Genomic DNA, 9,470 nt, shown 5'->3' on the forward strand with positions numbered 1-9,470 from the left:
ATACTAACAGGAAGAGTTATGTTTTATCAGTGAAGTTCTTGAGTATTTCTCTTTGCTGTTTACATACTAACTTACAAAGTCCCAAACAAAGTCAATAGAGGGAGTGTTTTTTTTGTAATTGCCTCATGGGGCAGAAGTATTCTTCTGTATCAGATGTGAATCTCATTTGATTAATAGGTCAAGAATTAGTTGCTAAACTGGGCAAAGAAAGCCACAAAGAAATTACCATGCACACCTTTCAATGTTACTTGAATTTACACTAGGCTACAGTTTTAGTTGTCATTTATTAAATATATGGTAATTGGTTGTTATGATCTCTATTTCTTTCTTTACATTGGTTTTAATGAGTTATAGTTTATACTGAAAAATTCCACATAGACATATTTGTGTCATAGTCATAGTTTTTGTTCATTGGCATTTGGTGTTAGATTTCATGTCGCATCACAATATGGAATGTCAAGTTCCCCCCTTATAGTTTTGCATTCAACAATACACATTTATCTTTAGTGTGCACTGCTGCAGGTTCTTGTAATTATACTTTTCCGTACTTGCATTACATGCTTATGTATATTTATCTTTTGAGGTGAACAAAACTGATTTGAAGACATATCAGTTACAGGAACGGTTTGCTCAGGGACATAAAGGAGGTATTCTGTTGCCTATCATGTTAGTCATCTTGACGTAAGAAGACCTGTGATGACACTCAATGTTTTTTCTTTAGTACAGCCTGCCCTGTACAGTCCACCTACAGATCATTCTTGAACAACAAGCTGGCATTGAAGGTTTTGTCCTCTCTGTGAATAGTCACAATCACTTTATTTGCAGAAACATTTAAAAATGGTCACATGTCTCTGACTGGCTCAGTGTTGCTGCTCTGTTCTTTTGTGCAGACAGTGGATTCAGATTGAAATCTTGTTCATGTTTGAGCAGATTTCTTTCTCAAGCATGAATTCACCTTTTGCCTTGTTGTGCGTCATAGCTACGGCAAACTTTCATTAATGATCTGTGCCAGCGTCACACACAAACACATCTTTCTGTTTTGGTTCCAGGTATCAGTGGCCTGACACACATTTAATAGAAAATAACTGGCACATAGCAAATAACTAACATTATTACCACTTGATGGTCATAAAAGTAACCTGCATCTGGATTGTTCAGTAAATGCATGATAATAATATTGTGGTTTAGAGCTAGATGTAGTGGCTCCAGTATGAATGCTTGTTAAACCTCAGATTACAGGGTAATTAAAAAAAATGCCATGCAAATACTTCTGGTTTTATATGTCTGGGTTTTGTGATATTTGTTGAAGATTAATTTCTGCATCAATCAGTCCCTCAAAAAACGCGATTATGTGATCGCATATTCAATGTATAATCAGCCAAAGTCCCCATATTTATGCGGGGGCCGCATTTTTTCAAATACTCCGCACTTTCGCTGCATAAATTGCCGATTTCCGCGCAAAATATGCGGGGCTTGCATGATTTCATAATCCCCGTATTTTCGTTGCAAAAAAGTCACATATATCTTAGCAGAAAGTTGAAAAATGTTGCGTTTACTTCACACAAGAGCAGCCATTTTCCCCTGTTGCCATGGGAATGTTATGAAGTGACGTGAACATCATCGAAAAGCTGCAAACCCCGCGATGAAGCCATGATGAAACCGCAGTTTTTGCAAGTTCCCACAATTTCATCACATAAAATTGCATAAATATCCCGCATATTCCATCGCATTCTTTAAGAAAACGTGCCACATAATCAAGGATTTTTGTCCGCAACAATCACAAAAAAACTTTGAAAAATTACAACAGCAACCTATTTTTCAAATGCAATTTCCCAGTTACTCTTGAAAATTCACACATATCACTGTCAAATGTTTTCACTCAAACCTTCTACTGAAAGTAATACCTATAAAAAACCATTAACAGTGTGTTTTGTGGAGAAAGTATAACCAAAATTGGCAAGTTTGCCATTGTGGAAGAGGGATCTCTCCTCTTTTGCTCTTCCTGAGATTTCTTCTTTTTTCCCCACTAAAGGTTTTTGTTTGGGGAGTTTTTACTCAGATTGTAAAGCCCTTTGAGGCTAATTTGTGATTTGTAATTTTGGCTAAATAAATTAGGATTGCAACTAGTACTTTCATTATCGATTTATCTGCTGATAACTTTCTTCATTAATTGATTAAAAGAATAGTACTCCAACAATTTAGCATTGCACTTCTATTCTTCCTTGTTAAAGTGTTACATTTGGAATTGAAATTAATTACTTCTCTGTAATTTTCACACTTTGCAAAGTCATCAAGTGGGCCTGATTCAACCCTTTGGCGGGCCTGTTCTGGCCCACGGGCCGTATAGTGACGTCCCTGGGCTAGAGGTCTGGTAAACTCACTTCTTTCTAACCACAACTAGTAGATTTTTTACATTTTCAAACTTGTAGTCTTAAGCCCTGACCGATGCTGACTGAAGTGACATTACTTTAGGTGATTCATCAGCTCTCTCTGGAGCCACAAAAGCCATTTATACAGTTGTACTCACCAAAACCTGAAAACCTGTTAGTAGTTTGGTCTGTAAAACATGTTTTGTGCGACCAAACAAATATATTTAGATAATTTACTATAAATAGGTCAAGAAGAAGCAGCAAAGTCTTACATTTTAGAAACATATATCCATCAAATGTGGTGCTTTTTTTTCTTGAATACATTAATCCAACGTTCAAGCTCTAAATAAAATTGACTTGATACCACTAGAGGTAAGAAAATATATTTTCCATAATTTGGGTGAACTGACCCTCTAAAAAGTGGTTGACACATACATTTAGCCATCTGACTCTGGCTGCCTCAATACAGCTCATAAGGCCACCACTCACTGAGTGTGAAAATGTACATAGCTCAGCCACTAGATGTCAGATGTGTGTATTATATTATCTTCACCTATTGGACTCACACAGTCTGCCTTGCATGTGGGGCTGTTAAAATCTGGCACTTTACTTGTACGTACAGATGTGGAACATTTATGATTTATGATGAGCTGGAGGCCCGAGGTGAGAAAACTCAAGACATATTGTGTTGCTGGTGATGAAAGTGAAGGTGGAGCTTCATTTAGCTGTGTGAGCAGCAGGTACATTGTGTAGGAAAGGGCTGTTTGAACAACTGATAACAGAGGGAGTCAACCTGCATAAATACTAAAATGATTTTCTTGGTGCTACTATGTTTTGGTTTACTCAGAATTTGTAGACACACTTTGTCCTGTAAGCCTGAAACCATATTACCGTGTTTGTCAGTAGATTTCCGTGGGTTAACCTTATGACCTGCAAATGAGGGAACATTGTTGCACAACACCGCTCAGATTGAGAAAACATAGACGTTCTTTCCATCAAGGGAACACTGTACATGTGTTACGTGAAAAAATAGATACTCTCGCACGTAAGGGTGCTTTGTGCCTTTGTGCCAGTGATAATGTACTGTGGCTGGCAAACATAACATGTCACAAGTACCCCCTCTGTCAGTCCCAAATGGCTGTGACTGTTGCAAAACACTGTCTGAGCTACATTCCCTCCCTGAGAGAGACCCAGGAATACCACCCTCTTTCCCTTGCTTCCTTTTGCCCTCCTTTCCGCCCACTACTCCCCCCTTTGCCTGCACAGTGGCCGGATCAGCCTGCTCTCTAATCTCTATCGCTGGCCTGAGAAACACTGGGCCTGTTGTTGACATGCTGGCCTCATACCCCACAGGGGCTGACAAATTATTAGCCAGCCTCTCTGTGCAGAGTGAGGACAGCCAGCCAGCAAGCCTGTGCAGGCAGAAAGCAGACTACTAAACTGTGCTGCTGGACATCTGTCTTGTCTATCTGTGGCAATAATGCTGGAGGAAACAGGGAACGACGAGATCCTGTTGTACAACGGCGGGGGTGGCTGGTCAGGGTTAAACCGGCTGTGGTGATGCAACATTACTCAGTTTACAACATCATGCAGAAAAGCTTGTGCGTGTTATCACAGCCTGAACATGAGTATTATGGAGGTGTTGTTACTGCACCATGAAAGGTTAAATAAAGGATTCATCCTCCCCCTTCCAGCAGTAAAACTTGTTCTTCTTCGTGTCTTTAGCCTATGTCTGTGTGTGTGTGTGTGTGTGTGTGTGTGTCTGTGTGTGTGGCTCACAAGTGTGTTGCAACTTGTATTTGTATAAACATGTGGAGGGATATATAAACAATGGGATACATTATGTGCATTGTTTTATTGTACTTACAGTCAGTTGACTGTTGCCTTTGTTTCACATCTACTGATGCTTAAAATTATCACACCTCCCCTGTGGAGGTTAATCCATGGCTACAACATTTAACTACACAACAGTAAGAAAACTTTGATAAAATTCAACCAAAAGTGCCTACAAATTAACCCGCTTTTTAGAACTGTGTTGGCACTGTCCAAGGGGTGGAACAATGATGTTTGCACTCTGGGTTGACTAACTAAACCGGTGATTTAAAAAAAAAAAGACTCTTTGGTGTTCGGTTCTGAAAAATATTTGCAGTTCAAATCAGGCACAAGAGTGTTTGGCTTCATCTCTGCCAGTCTGCTCTGCTACTTACATAGCAGAGAATGACTGACTCACAGTAGCTCATGGGCTCGAAGCAGTAGGAATTTTATGAGCTTGTTAAATAATCAGAGTAAGGAAAAGTGTTTTACCTTGTTCTAGTCGTTTGTGCTGTGTTATGAAATGAAAAGGGATTGGCTAACAGCTGACTTGCACAGTTGTCACGCAAAAAAGTCGAGTTCCTATTTTAAGTGTTGGAAATGTTGCATGATTTATTCAGACGGTGAGGGCAGAAAGTTGGAGGGGGAAGCGACAGCATGACCGAGGACCTTGAGTTTTTGACAGCAGTGTAACGATTGATTTGGTTATCTTTCAGTTTGTGCAAATGCAGTGTTTACAGATCCAGGCTGTCACAGCTGTGTAAAGTCTGGTGACATTATGGATCACTGAACTGGAGAGGAGTACAGTTTGTGTTGTACAACGAATGCCAGACATGCACAAAGTTGAATACATACACTTACTCCACACTGTATGCTGAATAGAAAAAGTTAGAAGTGCTCAGTTGTTGTCTTGCACATAGCATGAACAACATTGGACTTAGCTGGTCATCTGATAAGGAACATCATTGTGATCATAGTATACAAACATATTCAGATATAATTTTTCAGTGTTTAGAAAATGAAATTAACAATTTAATAGTTTGATAATTGCATCAACCAGGATGTGTGTAACTGATCCATGTTATTGAGGTTCTCTGTAGACTTCAAATGGACGTGAGTCATGCAGCAGAAAGCTCTTAATATCTGACTTTATATCTGTTCTTTATGACTCATCCAGCGAGTTATCTGTGATCTCTGAGTTACTCTGCTCTCCTGCCGCAGTTTTGTACCTGCTGGAAATGCTGATGTGAGACATTTTCTAAAAAGGAAATAAAATTGAATCTGCACAGCAATTATATATTGAAAAGATTGTGGTAATATGGTGTTATACTGAGACTAAACATTTTCAAACACATTGAAGTGGACATAATCTATATATATTCTGCTCTTGCTTTTACAGGTTAGCGTAGCGGATAGCTAACATCAGATCCTTGAATTAAAGACCCAGGAAACTGGAGTAAAATGTAAGCTTTTGGTTAGGATCTTTCCAATTTTGTAAATCTGTGAAAACATAAAAATATGGCATTACAAACTGTCCATATACATATACATAAATATGCAACTCAAGTCTAGCCATCCCATAAGAAAAATAAGTAGCCATAATCATGAGACTTGCAGGACTAGTTAGCATCTAAGCTAAATTTAACATGGATGTCAATGGAGAAATGCTAATAGCGATTTGCATCTATTAATACAACATTATTGTTATGCTGAAACGGAAAATACACAAAGACTATATCAAAGCAGATATTTACATGCTTCATACATAAATACTTACAGACTTAGACCTTCAACAAGACCACTCCCAACAATGACACACAGTGTTTTCAGATGATGGACTCGTAAATTAAAGCCTCCTCCATTCAAGCCTAATTTAAAGTGAGGTAGCCTGTTTGTGAGCAGCTGCAACAACATCCTAAGAGTGGGGGAGCTGGTACTGAACAGTAAGAAATTGTTGTCGCTACAGGGCGAAACACTTGGAAGTTAGAGGAGCAGGGAGCAAGCGAGCACTGCGGAATTTTACCAGGTCAACTTTATGTAAGAGGCTGAGCTGACATAGGATAGAGGATGACAGAGGATAAGAGTCATACTGTCAGAGAGAGGAGAGATCGACTGTAATCAGGCCACACTGCTCGAGTGGAGGAGGGAAATGCTGTTTATGAGGAGATAAATGAAAGGGGATGAAAGCATGAGCTGTCTTGTGCCTGAAGCTATGTCCTGACTGCATGACTCTGCCTCTATTAAGACCTCTAATTCCATTTTCCTTTTGTCATTGTTGAACCTTTTCACTTCCGTCCAACACGTGAGTCATGCTCCGAGGCTGTCAGTCATCGGATGATTTGATGTGGGTTTATTAAAAGGAGGCGAGTCTTTCCCTCTGACTCAATAATTGCTTCCTATTGAAGACAGACAGAGATCAGCATCTGCTGTGAAGAATAGAGGAGGAGGTGAGGGAGGGTAGGTTGCCGGGTTTTAGAAACATACCAGCTGCCGCAGTCCGACCCTCGGGGTGTCTATCCTCCTCAGCACAGGTTAGGAGCTGCCCCATGCAGCCACATGCACAGTCAGGGAACCTGACTCTGTCTCCAGTCATAGTCCTTTTCATGCTTCACACCACAAACAAATATTTCACCATTGCTAAGTGAGTGGGGTTGGGCTTGTGCTTTCAGTTGCATTTTCTTTGTAAATGACTCATATCAATGACCATTTTATTGGTAGAAAATAGTGCACTATAATAAATGATATCACACAATGCACCCAAAGAAATAAAAGTAAAATGTCTACGTGATAATGTGATATCCCTGTGCCCAAGTAGCAGTGCTTCGGCTGTAGCCTACTTCTACCCAATATAGTCCCAAGTTAATATCTGCCTAGGAAATTGTGTAGTCTTAATTTGTATTGCTATTTGTACTTATTGTGAATACACAGGCCACAAGAAGTAATTAGGTTTTGTTTTTGTTGTTGTTGGGTCACTTTTACTCACGACATGCTAACCGGCGACAAAGGATTCCATTCACTACACTAAACTAAGCTAGCGGCAGCGGACTAAGACAATGCAAGCACTGAGACAAAAATGCGTTTGCCCACCTATATAAATATAGAGGAGACGGTGAATAACCCTATTTTCAACAAAATTTTGACTTTTGTTAGCTTCTTTATTTAGATGTAAGGGAAACAACAACAACAACAACAACATCTTTTTGTAACATGAATGGAAACACTGGCTGCTAGTTGGCCCGTTAGCAAGCAAAGCCGATAACCCTGAACATCATTTAACTATGGCAGCTTTCGCATTACTGTTATCACTCCATCACTGGCCTAAATGTTTTCAGCGATCACTGGTGAGTTGCAGATGAAACCAGTACCGCTGCAGTTTCCAGCTGCTCATTAAGGCTGCTTGACAGTGTATCACTATTTCAATTATTTTTAGTGCCGCCAGCCCAAGGGCAGCCGCGTGGGTGAGAGGAAGGAGGGAAATACGAGAGACAGAGAGGGGGATGAAAAAGAAAATGGTTAAAAAAAGAGAAAGATTTATTGTTTCAGGAGGGGGGGAAAAGTTTCCAGGTGTTATGTTTACTGTATTAAAACGAAATGAGTCAACTATGTATTCTAGTCCTTTCAATTACCTTCTTTCATCATTGGAACAGTAATTAATCTAGAGTATATTTAAACTTGAAATAACTAACTAAAAATAATATTTTAATAATAATGATAATTAATACTTAGCTAATTTGTGGCAGCGGAAACAAGCTGTAAACAAGATAACACATATTAACACCTTTATTTAGCGAGTGTCACGGTCCTGCTCTGCTGCCAGTGGTATTCAGACTTTTTGTGTCAGTGTGACAGGGTTAGTTGCCTTCATTTCAGTGTCTATTTCTTGAGGGTTCGGGGTTCTCTGTTCATGTTCCTTGTTTCATTCATTGTGTTATTTTTTAGTTTTCTGTGCTTGCGCTGTTTCTGTAGCTCTGCATGTCTTCCCTTGTACACCTGTTTTGTGTCTAGCCTCTTCAGCCTGCCTTTGTGTTGCCAGTCCTCGTTGTTTTGTTACCCAATCAGTCTTTCCCTCGTTATTCCTGTTCTCTGCCCACTCCAGCTGTGCCTTGTCTTGTGATTAGCTACATGTGTATTTTTTACCTTCTGTCTGTTCTTTGTTAGTTTGTTTGTTGTGTTTCCCTGTGTTGCTCCTTGTGTTCAGTCCACAGTTTTCCTCTTTGTTTCTCTGTTTGGAGCATAAAATAGTTGCCTGTTGCTCTCCTGTTGGCTTTTGGTTCCACAACTGCACCAGCGGCCACAGCGAGGTTTGCAGGCTGGAAAAAAAAGCTGAAAGATGCCATAACTCTCTGTAGAGCTGAGGGGAACTGCAGAGTCAATATGACTGTGATAATTATCTGCAGGATCGTCACTACGAGCGACTGCTTTTACATTACACAGTCACTTGATCCATTGTTGTAAATATATCATAAACATATTGATTATTGCTGCTTTAAAGAATAGGTTCATATTTTTTTCAATTCTGCCTTAAGACAAACATGCAGGCCAAAGTTAGTTTTTCGTGTACACAATATCTCAGGACTGTTAGATAGCTGAGTTGTAGTAAAACAAGGAGGGACTTTAAAACATAAAAGACTAACTCTGAAAGACACTCACTCTAACAGCTGAACATTAGGATGCAATTTTGCACAGAATACCACTGAGCCACAAGCCACTGTATTGTGTGAACAGTTAACTTTTTTGTGTTTGTGTTTGTGTGTGAGCAATTTAATATTGTATGTGCCGTTTTCTTTTGCGGGGTGCAAATGTTCCACCAAAACATGTTCCCTCCCAACACTATTTTGCAGATCCACCATTGATCTGTCCTGAGCTTAGCTGGTGATTGTGATTGGTTTTAAGAAATGCAAACAAGCCAGGGCGTTTTTTTTTCTCCTATCCCAGAATTTACGTGTGGTGTATCCAGACCTTACTACACAGCGCTGTGCAGATAGGTCTGGCAATGCGAGACTATGTATGAGCTTGACACATTGTTGAAGGAAAATTGGGGAGATCAGGTAAACTCCACAAAGAAACACCCCAGTCTAACCTGGTCAGGTTGCTTGCCATGGAGCCACCATGATTTCAGGTCATCTGCACAAGCTGGAAACCTGTAGAAGATGGCTGTTGTTTATCATGCCTGTTATATACCAAATTTGGCACAATATGTTTCTAACACCAGGTGATAGAAATGTGAATGTGCTGTACTCACACCAGGTATATTTTATTTGGATAGATGACTCAGTTTGTGCTCTTGAG

General features: G+C 39.7%; 1 long non-coding RNA gene across 1 annotated transcript in view; it reads left to right on the top strand.

Moving 5' to 3' along the window:
• Window positions 1-5,077: 5,077 nt before the first annotated feature.
• Window positions 5,078-9,470, top strand: part of LOC116051620 — a 13,324-nt gene continuing 8,931 nt past the window's right edge. Inside the window, exon 1 of the long non-coding RNA XR_004105382.1 lies at window positions 5,078-5,088. This is a non-coding gene — a long non-coding RNA (uncharacterized LOC116051620). The remainder of the gene's footprint in view (window positions 5,089-9,470) is intronic.

This window comes from Sander lucioperca, chromosome 6 (assembly GCF_008315115.2).
Source record: "Sander lucioperca isolate FBNREF2018 chromosome 6, SLUC_FBN_1.2, whole genome shotgun sequence".
In the NCBI taxonomy this organism is placed as follows: Eukaryota; Metazoa; Chordata; class Actinopteri; order Perciformes; family Percidae; genus Sander; species Sander lucioperca.